Source organism: Globicephala melas, chromosome 4 (assembly GCF_963455315.2).
Source record: "Globicephala melas chromosome 4, mGloMel1.2, whole genome shotgun sequence".
NCBI lineage: Eukaryota > Metazoa > Chordata > Mammalia > Artiodactyla > Delphinidae > Globicephala > Globicephala melas.
In genome coordinates this window covers 52,839,588-52,865,129 of record NC_083317.1, presented here as the reverse complement: position 1 = coordinate 52,865,129, position 25,542 = coordinate 52,839,588, and the positions used below count along the sequence as shown (strand labels likewise).

Here is a 25,542-nt window from a genome sequence, read left to right as displayed (position 1 = left end):
CGTTCCAGTACAATAGCAAGGGTGATCATTTATACATCTATAGAGTGAAAAACAAAAATTGCTAAAAATTACAAATCAAGAATGGCACAAGTGCTATGAGCCCCAAGTTAGATAGAAAATTGTAAACAGCAAAATCTTGGAGACCACTATGATGCGTTTTAATTTAAATTTATCTACATGTGAAAATATGTGCAAATATTATTTTCACCTATATTTAATAAAGTAGTACAAACAACTTTGGGTTCATCTTACTGCTGCAGTAAAAGCTGCATGTTGGAAATATAAGAAGTCTAGGGAAGATGCGCTGCTTTGGAGATGTTACAGCTCTTCAAATAACTGCGCTCATGTGTGAAGGTTAGGACTATACATTGGCATAAAACCAATCATTGAAACATTTCCAGCTTTCTGCAAGGTAAACAGTAATTTATCCAGACAGCTGTGTGCTTATAGATATCAATATAAATACAAGCTCACTGTGTATATAAAGAAAGGGAGGAAGTGTGTGTGTGTGTGTGTGAGCTTATATGTGTGTGCATTGTCTAGTTTTTGGAGAAGCAGATCGCTAACACAGAAAAAGCACTGGACAAGGAGCTTGTGCTTTTGCATGTGTTCTGTTTTTGACTCTCACTTGCTGGATATATAACCTTGGGTAAATGATTAAATACCCTTTTCTAAGCCCTAATTTCCTTCCATATCGACTCATCCACATTAAGGGATGTTTTGTAAGTATAAAGTAATGTGTGGAAAGATTTATACAAGTGAGAATTTTTTAATCATTTCTTTTCATTTCAGGATTAAAAATGGAAATAAGAATATTAAAGTTACAGAAAACCTTGGAACCTACTCATCCAACCTGATTTTACATTTGAGAGGAGAGACTCAGAGAAGATAAATAACTCGACCAAGGTAACAATATTCAAGTATAGGTGTCATTATTTTGGGATCCAAAGCTGTTTTATTTTTTAATAGAAGCATAGTTGACATACAATATTATATTAATTTCTGGTGTACAACATAGTGATTTGACATATACATTATGAATTGATCACCATGATAAGTCTGGTAACCATCTGCCAGCACACAAAGTTATTACAATATTATTAACTATACTTCCTAGGCTGTACATTTATTCCCATGACTTATTTATTTTATAACTAGAAGTTTGTATCTCTTAATCCTCTTCACCTATTTTGCCCAGCCTTTCACCCCTCCTGCCCCTGGTGACAACCAGTTTGTTCTCTGTATCTATGAGTCTGTTTCTGGTTTATTTAGTTTGTTAATTTGTTTTTAAAATTCCACATATAAGTTAAATCATACAGTATTTGTCTTTTTTTAACTTATTTCACTTAGCTTAATACCCTCTAGATTTATCCATGTTGTCACAAATGGCAAGATTTCATTCTTTTTTTATGTCTGAGTAGTATTCCACTGTGTGTGTGTGTGTGTGTGTGTGTGTGTGTGTATCACATCTTCTTTATCCATTCATCTATCAATGGGCACTTAAGTCACTTCCAAATCTTAGCTACTGTAGATAGTGCTGCAGCAAACATAGGGGTCCATATATCTTTTCAAATTAGTGGTTTTGTTTTCTTCTAATAAATACCCAGAAGTAGAATTGCTGGATTATATGGTAATTCTATTTTTAGTTCTTTAAAGAACCTCCATACTGTTTTCTGTAGGGCTGCACCAATTTACATTCCACCAACAGTGGACAGGTGTTCCCTTTCCTCTGCATCCTCCCTAGCACTTGTTATTTGTTGTCTTTTTGATAATAGCCATCTGACAGCTGTGAGGTGATCTCATTGCAGTTTTGATTTACATTTCTCTGATGGTTAGTGATTTTGAGCATCTTTTCATGTGTCCGTTGACCATCTGTATGTCTTCTTTGGAAAAATGTCTATTCAGGTCCTCTGCTCATTTTTTAAAAAATTTGTTTTGGAGTGTACTTGATTTACAATGTTCTGTTTGTTTCTGCTGTATACCAAAGTGAATTAGTTATACATATACATATATCCACTCTTTTTTAGATTCTTCTCCCATATAGGTCATTACAGAGTATTGAGTAAAGTCCCCTGTACTCTACAGTAGGTCTGTATCAGTTATCTATTTTATATATAGTAGTGTGTATATGTCAATTCCATCTCCCAGTTTATCTCTCCCCTCACTTACCCACCTTGGTAACTGTAAGTTTGTCTTCTACATCTGTGACTCTATTTCTGTTTTGTAAATAAGTCCATTTGTACCATTATTTTAGATTCCACATATAAGCGATATCATTTGATATTTGTCTTCATCTGATTTACTTCACTCAGTATGGCAATCTCTTATACATGTCAATCTTTCATATCAATAGTAGGTATATTCCTTATTTTAGTATATAATGACATTTTAAGGTAATTGTCTTATTAAAATAATAATATAATCCTTTGTGAAATAAATCAGAAGAATCTAAACTGCAGCCTAGAACACATCGATCCATTCATTAATGTAGCCAAATTCACCTGAGCTTCTACTTGGTTACATGCTTCTATGGATGCAAAGGTGAACCAGAGAGATATCCTCTCCTCAGAGAACTCATAGCTTATTGTGAGAGAGAGAACAAAAAGAACATAAGGATACATAACATAATGTAAAAAGTATTAAATACTTAAGAAAATATTGAACTAGTTCTTTAAGCCTAGATTGGATTTGTACATGTAATTGGTACCATAACAAAGGTACAGTGGCAGGAAAGCAAGTAAGTTTGGATGGAAGACAGGGTATATAAAAGCAACCAGTAGGAAATAACTGTTTTCCAATTGCTTCCTTGTGTAACCCCCATACTTACCTTGTTTGAATTTTGCTGCCCAGTTTCATTCTTTACCATGAGAGCAGCATGGATGGTTAAATTGGCAAGTTAAGAAATTCAATATCATTTGATTATATACCCCAAAGTGCAGACAATCCTTTTAAAATTCATTAAAATATGTAATTTTAAACACAGCAGCCAATATTGACAGAGCATTTGATTGCTTTAACCAAAAAAGCAATTTTACACCCCATGGTCAAAATAAGAAATCCTCAACGATAAACTGAGCTTTCTACAGCAATGTGCAGTTTTAATCTTACTTTCTCTGTTAGTAGTGTGCACCTCACAATAGAGATTAAAGCGATGTGGAAAAGAAGAAGAGGTAAAAAAATGACTATACAAGTTGCTACAGTTGAAAAAAAAATCAAAAATGTTACAACCATGTGAATATTTTTAATCTACTTTCTATCATTATTATTTTGGATCTAGCAAGGATCTATAAGATCTCCCAACCCAGGTATAGCATAGTTTTCTTGTTTCTGGGAAAGAAGTCTATTTTGCAGGACAGTTAGTTGAAGACACATGAAGGAAAGAGAGAACTGGATACAATACTACAGTTCACTTTCGCATTTGGTATTTGTGCTGGAAAACTTGGAAGGCTAGATCTGTTACCTTTTGTAGTGAAGTAACATTTTTCTGCATTTTAAATAATAAAAATAACTAGCAGTTTTTTGAATTAAATAATTTTTTTGCCTGGCTACATTGAAACACTAAAAACACTTGGAGAGTGAGCACCAAAATATATATCAATACACACATCACCTATGGAGATGCCAGATCTACTTGGTGCACAGGACTTGTTGAAGTAAAGAGGAAATGTACCCAGACCCAACCTCTATACGAAGAGCAGACACCACTGTAAATGAGAATGTGCCCTTTAACACATAATACACTCTGACCAGGTTTGGTAAGGGAGGCACCAGAATTTGTCAATAGGAGTGGTGTAGAGGCCACCATATTTAGGTACCTCTAGGTAGCTATCCATGAAGTGTTTTTTCTTATGACTTCATGTTTTATGAAGGTGATACAAAGATTGATTGAGAATGATCTTTAACAAACTATAAAATGGGTGTAGTGTGTTCTTATATCAGTCGTAGTTCCTCTTCACAAAGCTCCTTGAAGTGAGAGACTACCTTGTTGACAGTTGTATTCCTAAGCCCTATCACTGCACTGTGGAACATAGTTAACCACTCAGATATTGTTGAATGACTATATGCATGACTGAGCAAATAAATGATCGGGTGAAATTAAGAAGGAATAATAATCTGTTAATAATGAAGCCATGTAATCGTTCTCTCTAGTGTCCAGTTCTCTTTGGGTCCCACATTTTAGGGTTTGTTGTCAATATGTCCAGCCCTCCCTTTTGGTCTTATTACCAAAAACAGAACATATATTTAACCTGTCTTTTAAACCTGAGAACAAAAATGTAATGATACAGCTCTGTCTCTCATTCCTGTTCTTGAAGGTCTAAGAAATTCTCAGGGAAGATGCCTCTTTAACTTTCCAGTGATGCCTTCGTTTGTAGGAAGGGGTTAGTATTCTTTAGCTCTAGCAGGAGCATTTTCCCCTGCAGTCCAAGACAGCTGAGAGGACAGGGGTGCTGAGGAGAAATGCAGAAAGCAGAATGCTTTTTAGAAGAAAAAGTTTCTGTTTGGAGTCTTTACTGAAAATTAATCTACTATTTCACTACTATATACTCTACTAATCTAATGTGATCTACTACTGTATCACGAAAATTTCTATGTGGTCAAGAATCAAGGATGTCCAGTCAAATAGTTGATAAGAATTTAATAAAAGATGACTGGCAAAGGCAAGGTTTAAGGAATAGAGCAGTACTTGGGCGAGTAGCAGTACAGAGTTGTTACCACCTAGGATGGGAGGGGCATCCCCACCTGGATGGGTGTAAGGGAGTGTTGCCTGACAGGAACTGGGACCTGTGGTAGAGGTCATACACAGACAAAACACAGCAACCTGAAAGGGAGGGACCTGGTAAAATAAACACTCACCCTCTTCTCCTACCGGCTGCTCTTCTATCAGCACCAACAAGAAGCCAAAGGGTAGGGAAGCCATTGATAAGTTCATGGGGCCAGCTTTCTATGCAGACCAGGGTATGGAAGTACACATCATAGATCTGGATGGGCAAAGGTTAGCTGCCTCATTAAACCCTACTTTCTACCAGTCTAGGTCTGCTCCCAAACTAGATCCCCTCCCAGTACTAGCTAAGAGAGATCTTCAGAGAAATGTTGCTCTTTTATAATGTGGGTAATTCCCTGATTTAAGAATATATGACCTACCAAATTCTGACTTCCAGAACTGATCAGTGAAGAGGTGATTACTCGTACTGCGAACAAATTTACACAGGACTCCCTTTACAAAGAGCTCTCTTAATGAAGTTATGAAACTGACTTATACAAATGGTTTTAGGTATAATAGTTACAAAGCACTGATAGGTGAAATCTACTGTTCATGCATGACTCTATCACTATTACCTATTTTAGATTCCCTGCTCCCCCCCAAAGTATAAAAAGTCTTCCTGCTGGGCTTCCCTGGTGGCGCGGTGGTTGAGAGTCTGCCTGCCGATGCAGGGGACACGGGTTCGTGCCCCGGTCCGGGAAGATCCCACATGCTGCGGAGCGACTGGGCCCGTGAGCCATGGCTGCTGAGCCTGCGTGTCTGGAGCCTGTGCTCCGCAATGGGAGAGGCCGCAACAGTGAGAGGCCCGCGTACCGCAAAAAAAAAAAAAAAAAAAAAAAAAAAAAAAAATGTCTTCCTGCTTACTTTGCTTTTCCTAGCACTAGTCAAGAGCCTCGTTTATGGAAATAAGTATCTGACAGTCATCGTTTCTTTTTTTTCTCTTTTGTGTTGAATTATATTGAGATGACAAAGGGGGCTGTCGTGACTTCAGAAATAAGAGATTTGAATACTTGTCTTCTTTAACTTCTTGATGGTTGAGTTGTAGGCTAACTCCCCATGGTCTTCTCTGTAATGTTGAAAAGAAGAGTAACTAGTTTGAAAAGTGAAGGGAATATGACTAATGTAAGCCACCTCCAGTGGTTCAGTGACATCCCTTTACCAAGAAGAGAGAAAGGGAATAAAGGTCCAAGGTGAGAGAGAGATAGCATCACTCCTTATGAATTTCAACACTAGAGGTTTATAGATTTTTAATGGTAAAAAAACTATTTTTTCCTGGCCCTTTGTCATGCCTCCCCTTACAGTAGTCCCATCTTGCTCTTAATAATACACATTATTTTTGACTATTATGCAATTTCTCTTTTGTTTTCTTCAGAAAATAGGAGATTACTTCTTAAAAGAGAAGCAGACAGAAAGATGCTAAAAATGAGGATGGGGAATAGATGCCCAAACTAGAATTAGTACTCACAAATTCCTAATGATGCTGTAATTCCCAGGCGGAAATATTTATTTATGTAAAGACATTTGGTTAATTATTTATAGAAGTAAAACTCGGGAAAATTCCACTCCCACTGTTTTGATCTACATATACTGTCCCTAGAGGCCTTGTCTCCTGCCATATGGGTTTCCATTCTCAGAAGCAGAAAGTCCCTGTTTGCTCCTGACCTTGATAGTGCCTTTTTAAAAAATGAAATTTGTAATAGTCACAACGACACTGATTTTGTGTGTTTTTAAGGTCCATTATTTTATAGTCTGATTGCCCTTTAAAAAAAACAAACAAACTTTTTTTCCATAAATACTGGAAAGACATACATTTGGATGTCTTGATGTAGTTCAAAAGCCAGAATCAACTTATGTCCTTGCTTGACCAGCATCATCAGCTGGGGTGACACCATTCAGTACCTAAGGCTTAATGCCCTGCCACACGTGTCTGATAATGCCAGGCATAACTTCATGCTCCAGAAGAGGCCAAAGAAAGACCCAGATAATATCAAGCTTGGCAAATAGTAGGAGAAGAAGAGGGTGAAGGCAATCATTTATTTAAAACACATGAAGCTCGGATTTTTCCTTTTGCAATAAAAGAAGAGAGAGGAGGTACTAAAATGCAGCAGGTTTTTCATGGTGAAAGTATTCTAAAAATATGAAGTGTTTTATGACAACATTTCCCAGGAAATTATAGAGTTCCCCAGGCAAGAAAAGTACTTCCTGCATGAGTAGTTTCCACCTTTGTACACCCCATTTCTTTTTCCTGTGATTTTTAAATATCCATTTGAAAAATTATAATTTTATAATAGGTACTCAAGTGAAAAGTATTAAGAGGAATCATCTAATGCTAATGACAGTAATAGTCAAAAGTAAAATCACTCCCACTCATTCTCACATTTTAATGCAAGGGCGTTTAGGGATCATACTGATAATTTATTATAAAAGAGCATGATTGGTAGTCATTACCTATTCAGAAGCAAATGTGAAAACATAATGGTCCAAACACTCTATTAAAAAAAGATTTAGGTTTGTAATGGAGACACACAACTTTATTGTGCCCTTTATATAACCAGTAATCCCCAGTTCAATCAGCTGAAATAATAGTTTATTTAAAAGGTTTAGGCTTATATCAAAGACACACACTCTCTAGTGTCCTTCATAATACCAAAGATCCATAGTTCAGTCTGCTTAGTTAAAGAATTTTCCCTTTGGTGAAAATAACAAAACAAGTTTTCTTTTTTCTGACATCAGATAAGAAAGCCATTGCCATCCTTTAGTGCTTACATCTTTCTCCAGTGGAGGTTGCGTGCAAAACTCAAACACAAGCTGGATTGTGATTAAAAATCCTTAAGCATGTTGGACAGGGTCCTATACGGATGATGATCATTTTCATATTTTCTGTAACAACCCAAAGATTGCATAATTCTGATGGAAAGTAATAGGGAAAGCAAGCCAAAATTGTGGGCTGAATATGGCTTTTTGTCCTTTAAAACACTGCTTTCTATGTGTTGCAATTGAGTGACTGGAGATGTTAGAAGGGAAGTGAAGGATGCTTGCCAATGTTGTGAAACCGGTGGCTTGCGAGAGAATAACATGAGGTGTTAGCCTCATAATAGATGACATTCTTGAAGAATTACTTATAGGTATATTGTCCAAAGCTTCACCAATCTTACCATCAGCTATGCTTCCTTCTTTTGAAACTACCAAAACATACTTCTAAACTCTAAAATGGTGGGCAGTTAGATGGATTTATAACTAAATTCTAAAACGTTCTGTTGAAAGACTGATTTCCTCTCTCTCAGAGAAAAGAATATGAGATTACCAGAAAGATGACAGCAATTGCCGTTAAAAGGAGTTAAGGCCCACTCTATCTGCTGATTTAGAGAGGACTTTTGTAGACAAAATGTTGCAGATGTAAAATTGGCATAGATAGTCAGGAGTAATGTGTGACCTTTGGCAAAGGAAGGGATGCAATCCAAAAACACAATGTTCTGGGGCCAGTGGCAAAAGAGGAAAGAACTGGAGCAACTAGGTGAATTCAAAAGAATATTCCTGGGTTTACTGTTTTCATGCAGTAAAATTTTAGGAAATGCTGAGACACTGAATAAAGAGGCAAAGGTATATATATCAACCCTCACTAAATTGCATGAGAAAAAAGCATAAACCATTGGCTTCAGTAAACTTATTGACTTGCAGATAGAGTTTTTTCCGGAATTTGAGTTTATGCGTAGATGGTGTGTTAATTTTTGATAATTTAGATGGTGTTTTCCTTTAATTAAGTACTTTAGTTGTGTGGCTAATAGTAGATATTCCTAAGAATACAGGGAATGGGGGTGGAGGAAATGTGCTAGTCAGCAATATCCATAAAATTAATTATCTTGGAGAGTTTAAGGGAAAAAAAATGTGCACATAGGTATAGTATATGTCATAAACATGTTTGAATCCAAGATTTGTGGTTGTCACCACCAATGCTTTCATATTCATCATCCTCACAGACCAAGGTCCCAAGAATATAAGGCATTTAACGAGGATCACAAACATTCTAGGTGACTCCCGTCAAATTTAAACTCCTGTTTTAAGATTCAAGCCTCATGCAACCTATGCTAAATTATATTTCAGGGTATGGAAAGGAATGTGCATACATCATTGTAGGAAGGTCATTTAATGATAGTTTTGATGAAGGTTATATTTTTATTTATTTTGTTGGCCTCAAAAATGATAAAATTATTATTCTTTTAAATTATTATATTATTTTACAAATTATTATTAATAAAATATTAATTATCTTAATGATAAATTTGAATTCTAGCTACAGATTCAAAAAGTATGACATATACACCTAAAAGTATTTAGGTAGAATTTAAGTCCATAACTTGTTAATATTTAACAGAGGAACCTGGTGCTTATCAGGAAGCAGAATGGATTCACTAAAGACATGACAGTCTTTTCAATAGGCATTTGGAGAATTCTTCCCTGAAGATAAGCTAGAACAACATATGCAGTTACATAGGTTCATAGCCAAATAATCTTACAAAAAAAATTATTAACAACTTATAGGTCATTTTTTAATGGGACAGAAGAAGATTCACTACTTCACACTGTTTTATTCCCATATAAATACATAGATAATATACAGTCATCTAGAATCATAAGAATCAGGATCAAAGTCAAAACAATCAAGGTAAAAATTCAAAATTCTACATTATTTTTCAAGTAAAGCAATTAAACAGCTCACTTGGAAAAAAATAGTAAGCACTTAAGTTAACTGAAACTTAATATATGCCACCATGTGTAGTGAGTTGCCAAAAATACTCATGAAAATCTAATTTATACTAAGAGAAGAAGAAAGAACATACTTAGACCACTGTACTTGTCTTGGTCATATCCCATATAATATATTTATATCTGGTTACCATGTTTTAAAATGTACTGTGATAAAGCTGTAGAAAGTTTTGAGCATGGTGGCTAGACTACAAAAGGGACCTTGCCATATTATGTAAGAAGTATCTAAAGTATCCAGGATGTTAATTCTGGAACTAGAAATCCTTAGCTGGGGATGTGAACGCTATCATAAAATATAACAAGTAAGCTCTTGTAAAAATACTAACAGAATTGCTTTATAATTGGTAATCTTAAAGCATAGACCAGTGAATAGAAGTTCAGAAGGAAATCTCATTTCAATATCAGGGAAGACATTCTTATGTTTAGTAAATACTTGAAATTGAGATTTGTTTCATTTCAAGTCCATGAGCTCCCCATCACTGGATGATCAAGTGTCATATGTCCTATAAAGAAAAGCTGACATTGTGATCTGTAAGGTCCCTTCCAAAACTAAAAGTGTGCAATAAATGCCTACATTAAGAAAAAAGAAAGATCTTAGACAACCTAACTTTACACCTCAGGGAACTAGAAAAAGAAGAACAAACATAAGCCCAAAGTTAGTAGTGGGAAAAAAATAACTAAGATCAGATAGGAGATAAATGAAATAAAGACTGAAAGGTCAATAGGAAAGATCAAGAAAACTAAGAGCTGTTTTTGTTTTTTGAAAAGATAAAATAGCAAACCTTTAGCTAAACTAACCAGGAAAAAAAGAGAGAGGATTCAAATAAATAAAATTATAAATGATAGATATCACACAAAGGATTGTAAGAGACTACTATAAATAATTATATGCCAACAAACTGGACAATCTAGAAGGAATGGATAAATTCCTAGATATATACAACATATCAAAGCAGAATCTTGAAGAAAGAGAAAATGAGAATAGACCAATTGCTAGTATGGAGGTTGAATCAGTAATCAAAAACCTTCCAACAAAGAAAAGTCCCAGACCAGATGGTTTCACTGGTGAATTCTTCCAAACATTTTGGGAAGGATTTGCATTAAATATGGATCTGTATTAATTCTTCTAAAAAATAGAAGAGGTGGGAAGACATCCACATTTATATTATGAGAATGGCTTTACCATGATACCAAAACCAGACAAGGAAACAAGAAAAGAAAACTACAGGCCAATACTTCTAGATGCACATAGACACAAAACTCCTCAACAAGATATCAGCAAACCAAATTCAACAGTACATCAAAGGATCATACACCATGATCAAATGGAATTTATTCCAGGGAGGCAGGGATGGATCAACATCTGCAAATTAATCAATGTGATACACCACATTAACAAAATGAAGGATAAAATCATATAATCATCTCAATATATGTAGAAAAAGCATTTGACAAACTTCAACACCCATTCATGATTTAAAAAAAACTCTCAACAAACTGTGTGTAGAGGGAACCTACCTAACACAAAAAAAAGGCCGTACATGACAAGGCCATAGCTAAAATATTCAACAGTGTAATGCTAAAAGTTTTTCTTCTAAGGTCAGGAACAAGACAAGGATGCCTACTCTTGTAATCTTTACTCAGCATAGTACTGGAAGTCCTAGACAGAATAATTGGGGGGGGGGGGGGAGAAAGAAAAGGCATCCAAATTCAAAAGGAAGAAGTAAAATCACCTCTATTTGCAGATGACATGAAATTATATATAGGAGGCCCTAAGGTCTCCTAAAAACTCTACCAAAAAGCTGTTAGAAATAATAAACAAATTCAGTAAAGTCGCAGGATGAAAATCAATATAAAAATATCAGTTGTGGCATGGGGGAGAGGCTTCCTGGATGATTTAACCTGGGAGTGCCACTCGTATGAAGCACAGTTGGGCGCCAGTGTGCGTGTGGGCCCTTGCTCACCTGCCAGCCTCCAACTGCCCAGTGGCCATGATAGCCATCTGGCTGACAGAGTCTTGGTGCTCCAGCCGGGTGTCAGTCCTGTGCCTCTGAGGTGGGAGAGCCGAGTTCAGGACATTGGACCACCAGAAACCTCCCAGCTCCATGTAATATTTAACAGCGAAAGCTCTCCTAGAGATCTCCATCTCAACGCTAAGACCCAGCTCCACTCAACAACCAGTAAGCTACAGCACTGGACACCCTATTCCAAACAACTAATAAGACAGGAACACAACCCTACCCATTAGCAGAGAGCCTGCCTAAAATCACAATAAGGTCACAGACACCCCGAAACGCACTGCCAGAAGTGGTCCTGCCCACCAGAAAGACAAGTTCCAGCCTAATCCTCCAGAACACGGGCACCAGTCCCTTCCACCAGGAAGCCTAACAACACACCGAACCAACCTTAGCCACTGGGGTTAGACACCAAAAACAAGGGGAACTACGAACCTGCAGCCTGCAAAAAGGAGACCCCAAATACAGTAAGTTAAGCAAAATGAGAAGACTGAGAAACACACAGCAGATGAAGGAGCAAGGTAAAAACCCACCAGACCAAACAAATGAAGAGAAATAGGTAGATTACCTGAAAAAGAATTCAGAGTAATGATAGTAAAGATGATCCAAAATCTTGGAAATAGAATGGGGAAAATACAAGAAACATTTAACAAGGACCTAGAAGAACTAAAGAGCAAACAATGATGAACAACACAATAAATTAAATTTAAAATTCTCTAGAAGGAATCAATAGCAGAATAACTGAGGCAAAAGAACGGATAAGTGACTTGGAAGATAAAATAGTGGAAATAAGTACTGCAGAGCAGAATAAAGAAAAAAGAATGAAAAGAATTGAGGACAGCCTCAGAGACCTCTGGGACAACATGAAACGTACCAACATTTGAATGCTAGGGGTCCCAGAAGAACAATAGAAAAAGAAAGGGACTGAGAAAATATTTGAAGAGATTAGAGTTGAAAATTTCCCTAATATGCGAAAGGAAATAGTTAATCAAATCCAGGAAGCACAGAACATCCCATATGGGATAAATCCAAGGAGAAACATGCCAAGACACACATTAATCAAACAATCAAAAATTAACTACAAAGAAAAAATATAAAAAGCAGCAAGGGAAAAACAACAAATAACATACAAAGGAATCCCCATAAGGTTAACAGCTGATCTTTCAGCAGAAACTCTGCAAGCCTGAAGAGAGTGGCAGGACATATTTAAAGAGATGAAAGGGAAAAACCTACAACCAAGATTACTCTACCCAGCAAGGATCTCATTCAGATTCAACAGAGAAATTAAAACCTCTACAGACAAGCAAAAGCTAAGAGAATTCAGCACCACACAACCAGTTCTACAACAAATGCTAAAGGAACTTCTCTACGCAGGAAACACAAGAGAAGGAAAAGACATACAATGACAAACCCAAAACATTAAGAAAATGGTAATAGGAACATACATATCAATAATTACCTTAAATGTAAATGGATTAAATGCTCCAACCAAAAGACATAGACTGGCTGAATGGATACAAAAACAAGACACGTATATATGTTGTCTACAAGAGACCCACTTCAGACCTAGGGACACATACAGACTGAAAGTGAGGGGATGGAAAAAGATATTCCATGCAAATGGAAATCCAAAGAAAGCTGGAGTAGCAGTTCTCATATCAGAAAAATAGACTTTAAAATAAAGACTATTATAAGAGACAAAGAAGGACACTACACAATGATCAAGGGATCGATCCAAGAAGAAGATATAACAATTGTAAATATTTATGCACCCAACGTAGGAGCACCTCAATACATAAGGCAAATGCTAACAGCCATAAAAGGGGAAACTAAAAGTAACACAGTCACAGTAGGGGACTTTAACACCCCACTTTCACCAGTGGACAGATCATCCAAAATGAAAACAAATAAGGAAACACAAGCTTTAAATGACACATTCAACAAGATGGACTTAATTGATATTTATAGGACATTCCATCCAAAAACAACAGAATACTTTTTCTTCTCAAGTGCTCATGGAACATTCTCCAGAATAGACCATATCTTCGGTCACAAATCAAGCCTTGGTAAATTTAAGAAAATTGAAATCATATCAAGTATATTTTCCAACCCAAATGCTATGAGACTAGAAATCAATTACAGGAAAAACTCTGTAAAAAATACAAATACATAGAGACTAAACAATACACTACTTAATAACCAAGACATCACTGAAGAAATCAAAGAGGGAATCAAAAAATACCTAGATACAAATGACAATGAAAACACAACAACCCAAAACCTATGGGATGCAGCAAAAGCAGTTCTAAGAGTGAAATTTATAGCAATAAAATCCTACCTCAAGAAACAGGAAACATCTCAAATAAACAACCTAACCTTACACCTAAAGCAATTAGAGAAAGAAGAACAAAAATCTCCAAAGTTAGCAGAAGGAAAGAAATCATAAAGATCAGATCAGAAATAAATGAAAAAGAAATGAAGGAAACAATAGCAAAGATCAATAAAACTAAAAGCTGGTTCTTTGAGAAGATAAACAAAATTGATAAACCATTAGCCTATCTCATCAAGAAAAGGGAGAAGACTCAAATCAATAGAATTAGAAATGGAAAAGGATAAGTGACAACTGACACTGCAGAAATACAAAGGATCATGAGAGATTACTATAAGCAACTCTATGTCAATAAAATGGACAACCTGGAACAAATGGACACATTCTTAGAAAAACACAACCTTCCAAACCAGGAAGAAACAGAAAATACAAACAGACCAATCACAAGCAGTGAAATTGGGACTGTAATTAAAAATCTTCCAAAAAACAAAAGCCCAGGACCAGATGGCTTCACAGGCGAATTCTATCAAACATTTAGAGAAGAGCTAACACCTATCCTTCTCAAACTCTTCCAAAATGTAGCAGAGGGAGGAACACTCCCAAACTCATTCTATGAGGCCACCATCACCTTGATACCAAAACCAAAGATGTCACAAAGAAAGAAAACTACAGGCCAATATCACTGATGAACATAGAGGGAAAAATCCTCAACAAAATACTAGCAAACAGAATCCAACAGCACATTAAAAGGATCATACACCATGATCAAGTGGGGTTTATCCCAGGAATGCAAGGATTCTTCAATATACACAAATCAATCAATGTGATACACCAAATTAACAAATTGAAGGATAAAAACCATATGATTATCACAATAGATGCAGAAAATGCTTTTGACAATATTCAACACCATTTATGATAAAAACCCTCCAGAAAGTAGGCATAGAGGCAACTTACCTCAACATAATAAAGGCCATACATGACAAACCCACAGCCAACATCATTCTCAGTGGTGAAAAACTGAAACCATTTCCACTAAGATCAGGAACAGGATAAGGTTGTCCACTCTCACCACTATTATTCAACATAGTTTTGGAAGTTTTAGCCACAGCAATCAGAGAAGAAAAAGAAATAAAAGGAATCCAAATTGGAAAAGAAGAAGTAAAGCTGTCACTGTTTGCAGATGACATGATACTATACATAGAGAATCCTCAAGATGCTACCAGAAAACTATTAGAGTTAATCAATGAATTTGGTAAAGTAGCAGGATGCAAAGTTAATGCATAGAAATCTATTGCATTCCTATACACTAGTGATGAAAAATTTGAAACAAAACACTCCCATTTACCATTGCAACAAAAAGAATAAAATACCTAGGGCTAAACCTACCTAAGGAGACAAAAGATCTGTATGCAGAAAACTATAAGACACTGATGAAAGAAATCAAAGATGATACAAACAGATGGAGAGATATACTATGTTCTTGGGTTGAAAGAATCAACATTGTGGAAATGACTATACTACCCAAAGTAATCTACAGGTTCAATGCAATCCCTATCAAACTACCAACAGCATTTTTCACAGAACTATACAAAAATTTCACAATTTGTATCAAAACACAAAAGACCCTGAATAGCTAAAGCAATCTTGAGAAAGAAAAATGGAGCTGGAGGAATCAGGTTCCCGGACTTCAGACTATACTACAAAGCTACAGTAATCAAGACAATATGGTACTGGCACAAAAACAGAGATATAGATCAATGAAACAGGATAGAAAGCCCAGAGATAAACCCACACATACGGTCACCTTATTTTTGATAAAGGAGGCCAGAATATACAATGGAGAAAAGACAGCCTTTTCAATTATTTGTGCTGGGAAAACTGGACAGCTACATGTAAAAGAATGAAATTAGAACACTCACTAACACGACACACAAAAATAAACTCAAAATGGATTAACGATCTAAATGCAAGGCCAGACACTATCAAACTCTTAGAGGAAAACATAGGCAGAACACTCTATGACATAAATCACAGCAAGATCCTTTTGACCCACCTCCTAGAGAAATGGAAATAAAAATAAACAAATGGGACCTAATGAAACTTCAAAGCTTTTACACAGCAAAGGAAATCATAAATGAGATGAAAAGACAACCCTCAGAATGGGAGAAAATATTTGCAAATGAAACAACTGACAAAGGATTAATCTTCAGAATTTACAAGCAGCTCAACATCAAAAAAACAAACAACCCAATCCAGAAACGGGCAGAAGACTTAAATACACATCTCTCCAAAGAACATATAGAGATTGCCAACAAATGCATGAAAGAATGCTCAACATCACTAATCATTAGAGAAATGCAAATCCAAACTGCAATGTGGTATCACCTCACACCAGTCAGAATGGCCATCATGAAAAAATCTACAAACAATAAATGCTGGAGAGGGTGTGGAGAAAAGGGAGCCCTCTTGCACTGTTGGTGGGAATGTAAATTGATATGGCCAATATGGAGAACAGTATGGAGGTTCCTTAAAAAACTAAAAATAGAACTACCATATGACCCAACAATCCCACTACTGGGCATATACCCTGAGAAAACCATAATTCAAAAAGAGTCATGTACCACAGTTTTCACTGCAGCTCTATTTATAATATCCAGGATATGGAAGCAATGTAAGCATCCATAGACAGAGGAATGTATAAAGGAGATGTGGCACATATATACAATGGAATATTACTCAGCCATAAAAAGAAATGAAACTGAGTTATTTGTAGTGAGGTGGATGGACCTAGAGTCTGTCCTACAGAGTGAAGTAAGTCAGAAAGAGAAAAACAAATACCGTATGCTAACACATATACATGGAATCTAAAAAAAAAATGGTTATGAAGAACCTAGGGGCAGGACAGGAATAAAGACACAGATGTAGAGAATGGACTTGAGGACACGGGGAGGGGGAAGGGTAAGGTGGGACGAAGTGAGAGAGTGGCATGGACTAATATATACCACCAAATGTAAAATAGATAGCTAGTGGGAAGCAGCTGCATAGCACAGGGAGATCAGGTCAGTGCTTTGTGACTGTCTAGAGAGGTGGTATAGGGAGGGTGAGACAGAGATGCAAGAGGCGGGAGATATGGGGATATATGTATATGTATAGCTGATTCACTTTGTTATAAAGCAGAAACTAACATACCATTGTACAGCAGTTATACTCCAATAAAGATGTTTTAAAAAAATCAGTTGTATTTCTATACACTAACAACAAACTATCAGAAAGAGAATTAAGAAAACAATCCCTTTAAAATAGCAAAAAGAATAAAATAGGATTAAATTTAACCAAAAAGGTTACAGATCTGTACACTGAAATCTATGACACTGATGAAAGAAATTCAAGAAGACACAAATAAATAGATATTCCCTGCTCATGGATTAGAAGAATAAGTATTGTAAAAGTGTCCACACTACCCAAAGCTATCTATAGATTCAATGCAACCCCTATCAATGTTCAAATGGCATTTATCACAGAAATAGAAAAATCAACCCCAAAATTTGAATGAAACCACAGAAGATCCCAAATAGCCAAAGCAATCTTGAGAAAGAAGAACAAAGCTGGAGACATTATGTTTCCTGATTTCAAACTATACTGCAAAGCAATAGTAATCACAAGAAATACGCTATTGGTGTAAAAACAGACACATAGATCAATGGAACAGAATAAAGAGCCAAGAAATAAACCCATGCATATTTGGTTAATTAATTTATCATAAAGTAGTGAAGAACATACAATGGGGAAAGGATGGTCTCTTCAATAAATGGTGTTTAGAAAACTGGACAGGTACATTCAGAAAAAAAGAAAAAGAAAAGAAATTGAACTCTATCTTACACCACTCACAAACATCAACTCAAAATGAATTAAAGATGTGAATGTAAGCCCTGAAACCATAAAACTCCTAGAATAAAACACAATGGGTAACCTCCTTGACAATGCCCTTGGAAATGATTTTTGTGGATTTTATTATAAAAGCAAAAATAAACAAGTGGGACTACATCAGTCTAAAAAGCTTCTGCAAAGCAAATGAAACCATCATCACAATGAAAAGGCTACCTATGGAATGGGAGAAAATATTTGTAAATCATAAGTCTGATAAGGCGTTAATATCCAAAATATTAAAGAACTTGTACAACTCAATAGCAACAAACCAAGAATCTGATTAAAAAGTTGACAGAGGAACTGAATAGTCGTTTTTCCAAAGAAGATACACATGGCCAACAGATAAATGAAAAGGTGTTCAACATCACTAATCATCAGGGAAATGCAAATCAAAATTACAATAAGATATCACTGTTAGAATGGGTGTCATCACAAAGACAAGAGGTAGCAAGTGTTGGCAAGGATGTGGAGAAAGGGGAACTCTTGTGCACTGTTGGTGGGAATACACGTGGGTGTAGCCACTATGGAAAACAGTGTGGGAGACCTCAAAAAAATTTAAAAAAGAACCACCCTATGGTCCAGCCATCCCACTTCTGAGTGTATATGCAAAGGAAATGAAAACAAGATATCAAAAAGATATTTACACTCCCATGTTTACTGAAGCATTATTCACAAGAGCCAAGTTATGGAGAAAACCTAAATGTTCATCAATGGATGAGTGGATAAAGATAATGCAGTATACATATACAGTGGAATGTTATTCAGCCTTGAGAAAGACATCTTGCTGTTGGTAATAGTGTGGATGGACCTTGAGGGCTTTATGCTAAGTGAAATAAGTCAGACAGGAAAGATAAATACTATGTGATGTTACTTCTGTGTGGAATCTAAAAAAGCCAAATTCACAGAAACAGAGACAAGAATAGTGGTTACTAGCGGCTGGTTGGTGAGGGGAATGGGGAGAGGTTGATCACAGAGTATAAACCTTCAGCTATAAGATGAATAGGTTCTGGGGATCTAACGTACAGCATGGTGGTTATAGTTAACAATACTGTTTTATATTCTTGAGAGTTGGTAAGAGAGTAAATCTTAAATGTTTTCACTTCAAAAAAGGCACAAGATAACTATGTGACATGATGGAGGCATTAGCTAATGCTGTGATGGTCAACATTTTACAATATATATGTGGCTCAAGTTAACACCTTGTATACATTAAACTTACAAGGTGTTATATGTCAATTATATCTCAATAAAGCTGGGGGGAAAAGATAGATGTGTTTTTTATATGCATTTTTATTCTGACTTTTTGAATGAGGAGATTGTTCTTCTAGAGAGTCTGCTTTTCCATCGTTCCGTACCACTTAAGGGCTGTGTGTGGCAACCAGCAGGAACAGAGGATACTAATATTGATGCCAGGGAAGTCAGTCTGGGAGCAAATGATCTGAGGAGTCCCAGAGGTTTGAAGGCAAGTCTTTGAAGAGCCCCTCTGTATGGCAAGCCTCAGATCTGACGTGGCTGGTTTGCTGCACCCCTGATTAGATGAGATTCCTGCAACCTAACTCTTCCTGGTGACTTTACCCTCAGACAAAAGCCTATTTTATCTCTGTGTGGCAATAAAGATAAAACCCAGTTTAGTTTGTTTTAAAAAAATCATAACACCACAATCCTCTCTACTTCCTCATACACAAAAATCAACACAGCCTTTCTAAATGATGCATCTCTGGGCCACTTGAGATAAAACTTTTCTCTTTCCATCCAATGCTCTGGTTTTTTTGTAATAATTAAATATTGCAGGAAGAAAATGAAATTTTCAGATGAGCCAGTGATATTCCTCTCTTATGACCCCTTTGAATTTCAGTGATCCAGCAGACTATCTTGGCTAGGAAGACTTTGTATTTTAATATTTAGAGAGCATCAAAATAGAAACCAATTTATTAAAAACAAGCCCAAGAATACAGCATCTGATACTACTATTAACTTGATAGAGAGGTATTAGTACAGATAGTGGGGTATTTTTAGCCAACTGTTCTTGGGGGAAAATTTTTACCAAAATTTCAAGGTAGATACATTAAAATTCAAAACCATACCTTCCTTTGCAGGTTAGGGAGAAGAAAGCATCTAAGACTAATATTCAAATATTTGTCTCTTTTAAAAGAGCTGTTCAAAATGAAGCCCAGAAAATGACTATAGCACTGTACCTTTGGGTGATTATCATGTAGGGGAATTATTGCTGGTTTAACATTGTCAAAATGACTTCTCCAAAACAATGAAGACTGCCCTCCACACCCTCAGCCTCTTCATCTTTCAGGTGGAAGGGATGGGCTTCCAAAGTGGAGATAAGGTTGAGGAGCTTTATTAGTATAGTAGGTAGAATGGATAACCCTCCCCCCTTATCCTAGGAGACTGTAAACTGGGTTCCTTTGATATGATCTGGGGCAATGTCAACTGAGAGGGAGGCACCAGGGGCCAACCAGGTGAGACTCTGCTAATCTCTAAGAAGCTTTAGGCCTGTTGATGTATTAAATGTCCCACTTCCAAAGCTGAAAGATAAATCAAGTCACTGTGTGACAAAAAATACTTACATATACCTGATGGAAAGTTACAAAAACAATTCTAACCCTCATGGTGTTCATTTTAACTGCTTGTTTCAATTCAGTTCAGTAGATGTTGGATAATTTTCTAGTACCCGTTTTCTTCTTTTGCTTGTTTTCTTTTCTGGGACTATGCTGTATCTTCTGAGCCTTCCCCTAAGAATTAGGATGGGTCCTCTGAACGCTCTAGCTCGTCTCCCTCTGCAGGTTTCCCAGGTACCTATTGTCTCCTTTTGCTGCTCTCCATACGCAGATACTGTCCACTTTTCTCTTCTCATTCCTTGAGCTACAGCTACTGCCACAAAGTGGGGAGATCATTTTTCCCCCTTTCAGCCCTCACAGCTCTTTAGGTTTCCAAATTGCCACCTGAAGTTTCAGTTTTATAGTCTTGCTTATTAAGGAGAAAAAGAGTTCTCTAGAAATAAGTTCAAGGAGAATTAAAGGCTATAACCCAAAGCTGCATATTTTCACTATTGATTACAAGCCTAGTATGTCAGGCCAAAAACAGGCTAAAAAAATCCCTTTACCATTCCCAGCCTCAGGACGTGCTTTTACATAACTGCCTCACAGCCATTTCCTCTTTCTCTGATATCCTGAGGGGCCTGACTCTTTGTCACCAAATCTCCTTTTCTTGCTCCCTGGAAGTCAATGAGGTACTCACGCATGTAGGGCTCCAGATAACCTGCCATCATCACAGAATTGCTAAGTGGACATATTATACAACCACTGTGGCCTCCATCTCAGTTTCCAGAACTCTTCGGGAGTCATAAATATGATTACCTATAAGTAGACAAACCAAGAACCAATAGAGCACTGTCTTCTCTGATTTCATTTACATTGCCTTTTGTTTGAACCATCAGCCTAATATTACATACGCTTCAAACCAAAATTGACAGTCACTTTTTATTCCTGTGATATGTTTTCTCAAATACAATCCCATATTTCTGATTCTCCTTTTCATCTTTTCACTGATTTTTCTTATTTCAGATTATGTGCAAACAACAGGGGGATTTTGTTAAACTCTAAAATTATCCCGATTTCCCAGACTTAAAATCTACAAGTAAAAATAACCAACAATCTGACGTAACTTTGATAATGTGTGATGTTAAACTAATTAAACAAGGACACTATTAGACTGAGGTGGCACAAAGAAGCAAACCAAAATCTTAGCCTGTAAATGCCTCAAGATTGCAAAATTGAAACCTAAGGACAACCAATCACAAACAACCAACTAGACTTTAAGCTACAGCCAATCCACAATTTCCTTCTACTTTTTCTCTTTAAAAATCTCTCCTCCTGTTGGTGGAGTTCTCCTAACCACTTCCTATTTGGTTATGCCTGACTCTAATCGATTTTTGCCCAAGTAAACTCTTAAAATTTTTAATATGGCCCAGTTTATCTTTTAAGAGTAAAAACCAAAGTTAAATAGCTTTTATTCCACCAAAACAGTATAATCAGGCCATTAAGTACTTGTCACCCAAACCTATAACTCTCCTCACCTCAAGCTCCTTAGAAAGACCTTGTTCATCCTCTTGTCATGGAGTCGATTTATTTTAATTAAAATAAGCAGTTATTTCTGAAAATAAAATAGAAACAAAGTTCGTGTGGAAATGCACATTGATATAAATACCATGTCATATCTATAGGATGTTTAAATATCATAAAAACATATTCCAAATGATTGTTCATTACTCACTGATTCTGAGGATGAAAGTAATTTGAAATTGAACAATTGAAAGTGAAAAAAAAATCCAGTATTGTTTGTATTTAGCATAGTATTAGAACAGATAGAACTGTATATGTATTTTAAGTGTTGGCACTGGTCACGTTTCAAATTAAACAAGAATAGTTGGATGTAATTAAAGCAGACATCTGCCTTGAAGATAAAGGCTACAACCATTTAGCTGGCTAAAATGCTTCTGATTCTTGGTTCTGCCAGAGATATTCAGAATCCATAAAGAAGAACCTGGGATGTCAGGGATTCCAAAACTATTGCTGAAAGGAGGCTGAAAACACAATGTAAAGATCAGTGAGCTGTTTCTCTATTGACGCCTTTTTCTAGTAGCACTATTTCCAAGTTGGAAGCATCAGTTTTCTAAACCTCAGAAATATTTCATAAAAACTCCATTTGTTTTTCATCTAGAGCAACTATATAATTATCACTAGCACAGGATCATCTCATTTTTTAGCAAATTTTAAATGAAATCTAGTTGCATTGATATTTTTATGCCATGAATTTCTTTTTTATTTGTTATCCAGGTGTTTACTGATTTGCCAAATATTACAATTACCTTGAATATAGGAACATAATAATTTATATTTGTATTGACCTTACATTTTTTAATGTGCACAATCACTTGTATGGGCAAATAAGCATTATTACTCCCAATTTCTTTATAATTAATAAGCTTCATTTCTTCAAGCAGTTTTAGCTTCACAGCAAATTTGAGCGGAAAGAACAGAGCAGAGAGTTTCCCTTTACCACCTGTTCTCACACATGCACAGCCTCCCCCATTATAAAAATTCCTTAGCAAAATGGTACATTTATTACAATAAATGAACCTACATAGACACATCATTATCACCCAAAGTCTGCAGTTTTCACTAGGGTTCATTCATTCTTTGTGTTGTATGCTCTATGGGTTTTGACAAATGTATAATGACATATATCCATCATTACAGTATCAAACAGTATTTTCACTGCTCTAAAAATCCTCTATGCACAGAGGATTTTTAGGACAGTGAAACTTCTGTACAATACTACATACAGTGGAGGATACATATCATTATCCCTTTGTCCAAACTCATAGAATGTACAACACCAAGAGTGAACCCTAGTCTACTGTAGTCTCTGGGTGATTATGATGTGTCATTGTAGGTCCATCAGTGGTAACAAATGTACCACTCTGCTGGGGATGTTGATAACGCAGGAGGCTGTGCATGTGTGGGGGCAGGGAGTATATGGGAAATCTCTGAACCTTCCTGTTAATTTTTCTGTGATCCTAAAACGACTTTGAAAAATAGTTTTTTTAAAAATCCTCTATGCTTTGCCTATTCACCCCCACCCCACAACCCTTGGCAAATACTGAAATTTCTACTGTCTCCATAGCTTTGCCTTTTTCTAGAATGTTATATATTTGGAAACATACGGTATATAGCTTTTTCAGATTGACTTCTTTCACTTAGTAATATGCATTTATGTTTCCTCTGTGTCTTTTCATGGCTTCATATTTCATTCATTTTTGGTGCTAAATAATATTCCATTGTCTGGATATACCACAGTTTATCCATTCACCTACTAAAAAACATTGTGTTTGCTTCCAAGTTTTGGCACCCATGTGCAGGTTTTTGTGTGGACATATGTTTTCAACTCCTTTAGGTTGTTTGATTGCTAGATAATGGGGTAAGAGTATGTTTAGTTTTGTAAGAAACAGCCAAATTGTCTTCCAAAGCGGCTGTACCATTATGCATTCCCACCATCAATGAATGAGAGTGCCTATCTTTATATTTAAAGAGGGTTTCTTGTAGACAACATATGGTTGGGTCTTGTTTTTTGATCCAGTCTGTCAGTTTCTACCTTTTAACTGGTAAATTTAGCCCATTGATGTTCAAAGTTATTATTGACATAGTGGATTAATATCTAACATATTTGTGTCTGTTTTCTATTTGCTGCCTTTGTTCTTTGTTCCTTTTTACTCTTTTTCTGTCTTTTGTGGTTTTAACTGAGCATTTTATATGATTCCATATTTTCTCCTTTCTTAGCATATCAGTTGTATTTCTTTTTTTACTTTTGTTAGTGATTGCCATAGATTTGCAATATATACCTACAGTCAATACAAGTCTGCTTTCAAATAACAGTATATCAATTCACAGGTATTGCAAATACCTTATAATAACAAAATATTTGTAATTCTTCCCTCCCATCCCTTGTATAATTGCTGTCATTTATTTCACTTATACATAAAAGGACGTAATCTAAGATTTGTTGCTATTATTATTTTGAACAAACTGAAATCTGTTAAATCAATTAAGAATAAGAAATATGTTAAATCAAGTAAGAATAAGAAATATTTCATCTTCACTTATTAATTCTCTAATGCTCTTCCTTTTTTATGTAAATCCAAGTTTCTGACATATATCATTTCCTTCACTTTGAAGAATTTTTTAAAAATGTTTCTTGCAAGGCAGGTCTACTGGAAACAAATTCCCTTAATTTTTATGTGTCTGAGGAAGTCTTTATTTCTCCTTCACTTTTTTTTTTTTTTTTTTGCGGTACGCAGGCCTCTCACTGTTGTGGCCTCCCCCGCTGCGGAGCACAGGCTCCGGACGCGCAGGCTCAGCGGCCATGGCTCACGGGCCTAGCTGCTCCGCGGCATGTGGGATCTTCCCGGACCGGGGCACGAACCCGCGTCCCCTGCATCGGCAGGCAGACTCTCAACCACTGCGCCACCAGGGAAGCCCTCTCCTTCACTTTTAATGGACAGTTTTGCAGGGTACCAAATCCTAGGTTGATAGGGTTCTTTTCTCTCAATACTTGAAATATTTCACTTCATTCTCCTCTTGCTTGTATTATTATTTTTTTTTTTTAGGAGAAGAAAGATGTAATTATTATCCATGCTCTTCTATAGGTAAGGTGGGTTTTTCCTCTGGCTTCTTTCATGATTTTTCTTTATCTTTAATTTTTTTAAGGTTATTTATTTATTTATTTAATTTTGGCTGTGTTGGGTCTTCATTGCTGAGCATGGGCTTTCTCTAGTTGCCGCAAGCAGGGGCTACTCTTCATTGTGGTGTGCGGGCTTCTCATTGTGGTGGCTTCTCTTGTTGTGGAGCATGGGCTCCAGGTGCATGGGCTTCAGTAGTCGTGATGATATGCCTATGTGTAGGGTTTTTTCTTGGTGTTATCTGCTTAGTGTTCTCTGAGATTCCTGGATGTACATTTTGGTGCCTGGCATTAATTTGGGGGAAATTCTCAGTTATTATAGCTTCAAAGACTACTTCCGTTCTTTTCTCTCTTTAGCTTCTCCTTCTGGTATTCCCATTGCACATATGTTACAAATTTTGTGGTTATACCACAGTTCTTGGGCATGCTGTTCTATTGGGGATTTTGTGAGTATGTCTTTTTTCTCCTTGCTTTTCACTTTTGGAATTTTCTAT

General features: G+C 36.3%; 1 protein-coding gene across 1 annotated transcript in view; it reads left to right on the top strand.

The window, feature by feature from the left end:
* The first annotated feature begins 828 nt into the window (after positions 1–828).
* CBLB (Cbl proto-oncogene B) overlaps positions 829–25,542 on the top strand; it is a 410,825-nt gene continuing 386,111 nt past the window's right edge. The window contains exon 1 of the mRNA XM_060298032.1: positions 829–906. The gene's annotated coding sequence lies outside the window, so the exon portion shown is untranslated. The remainder of the gene's footprint in view (positions 907–25,542) is intronic.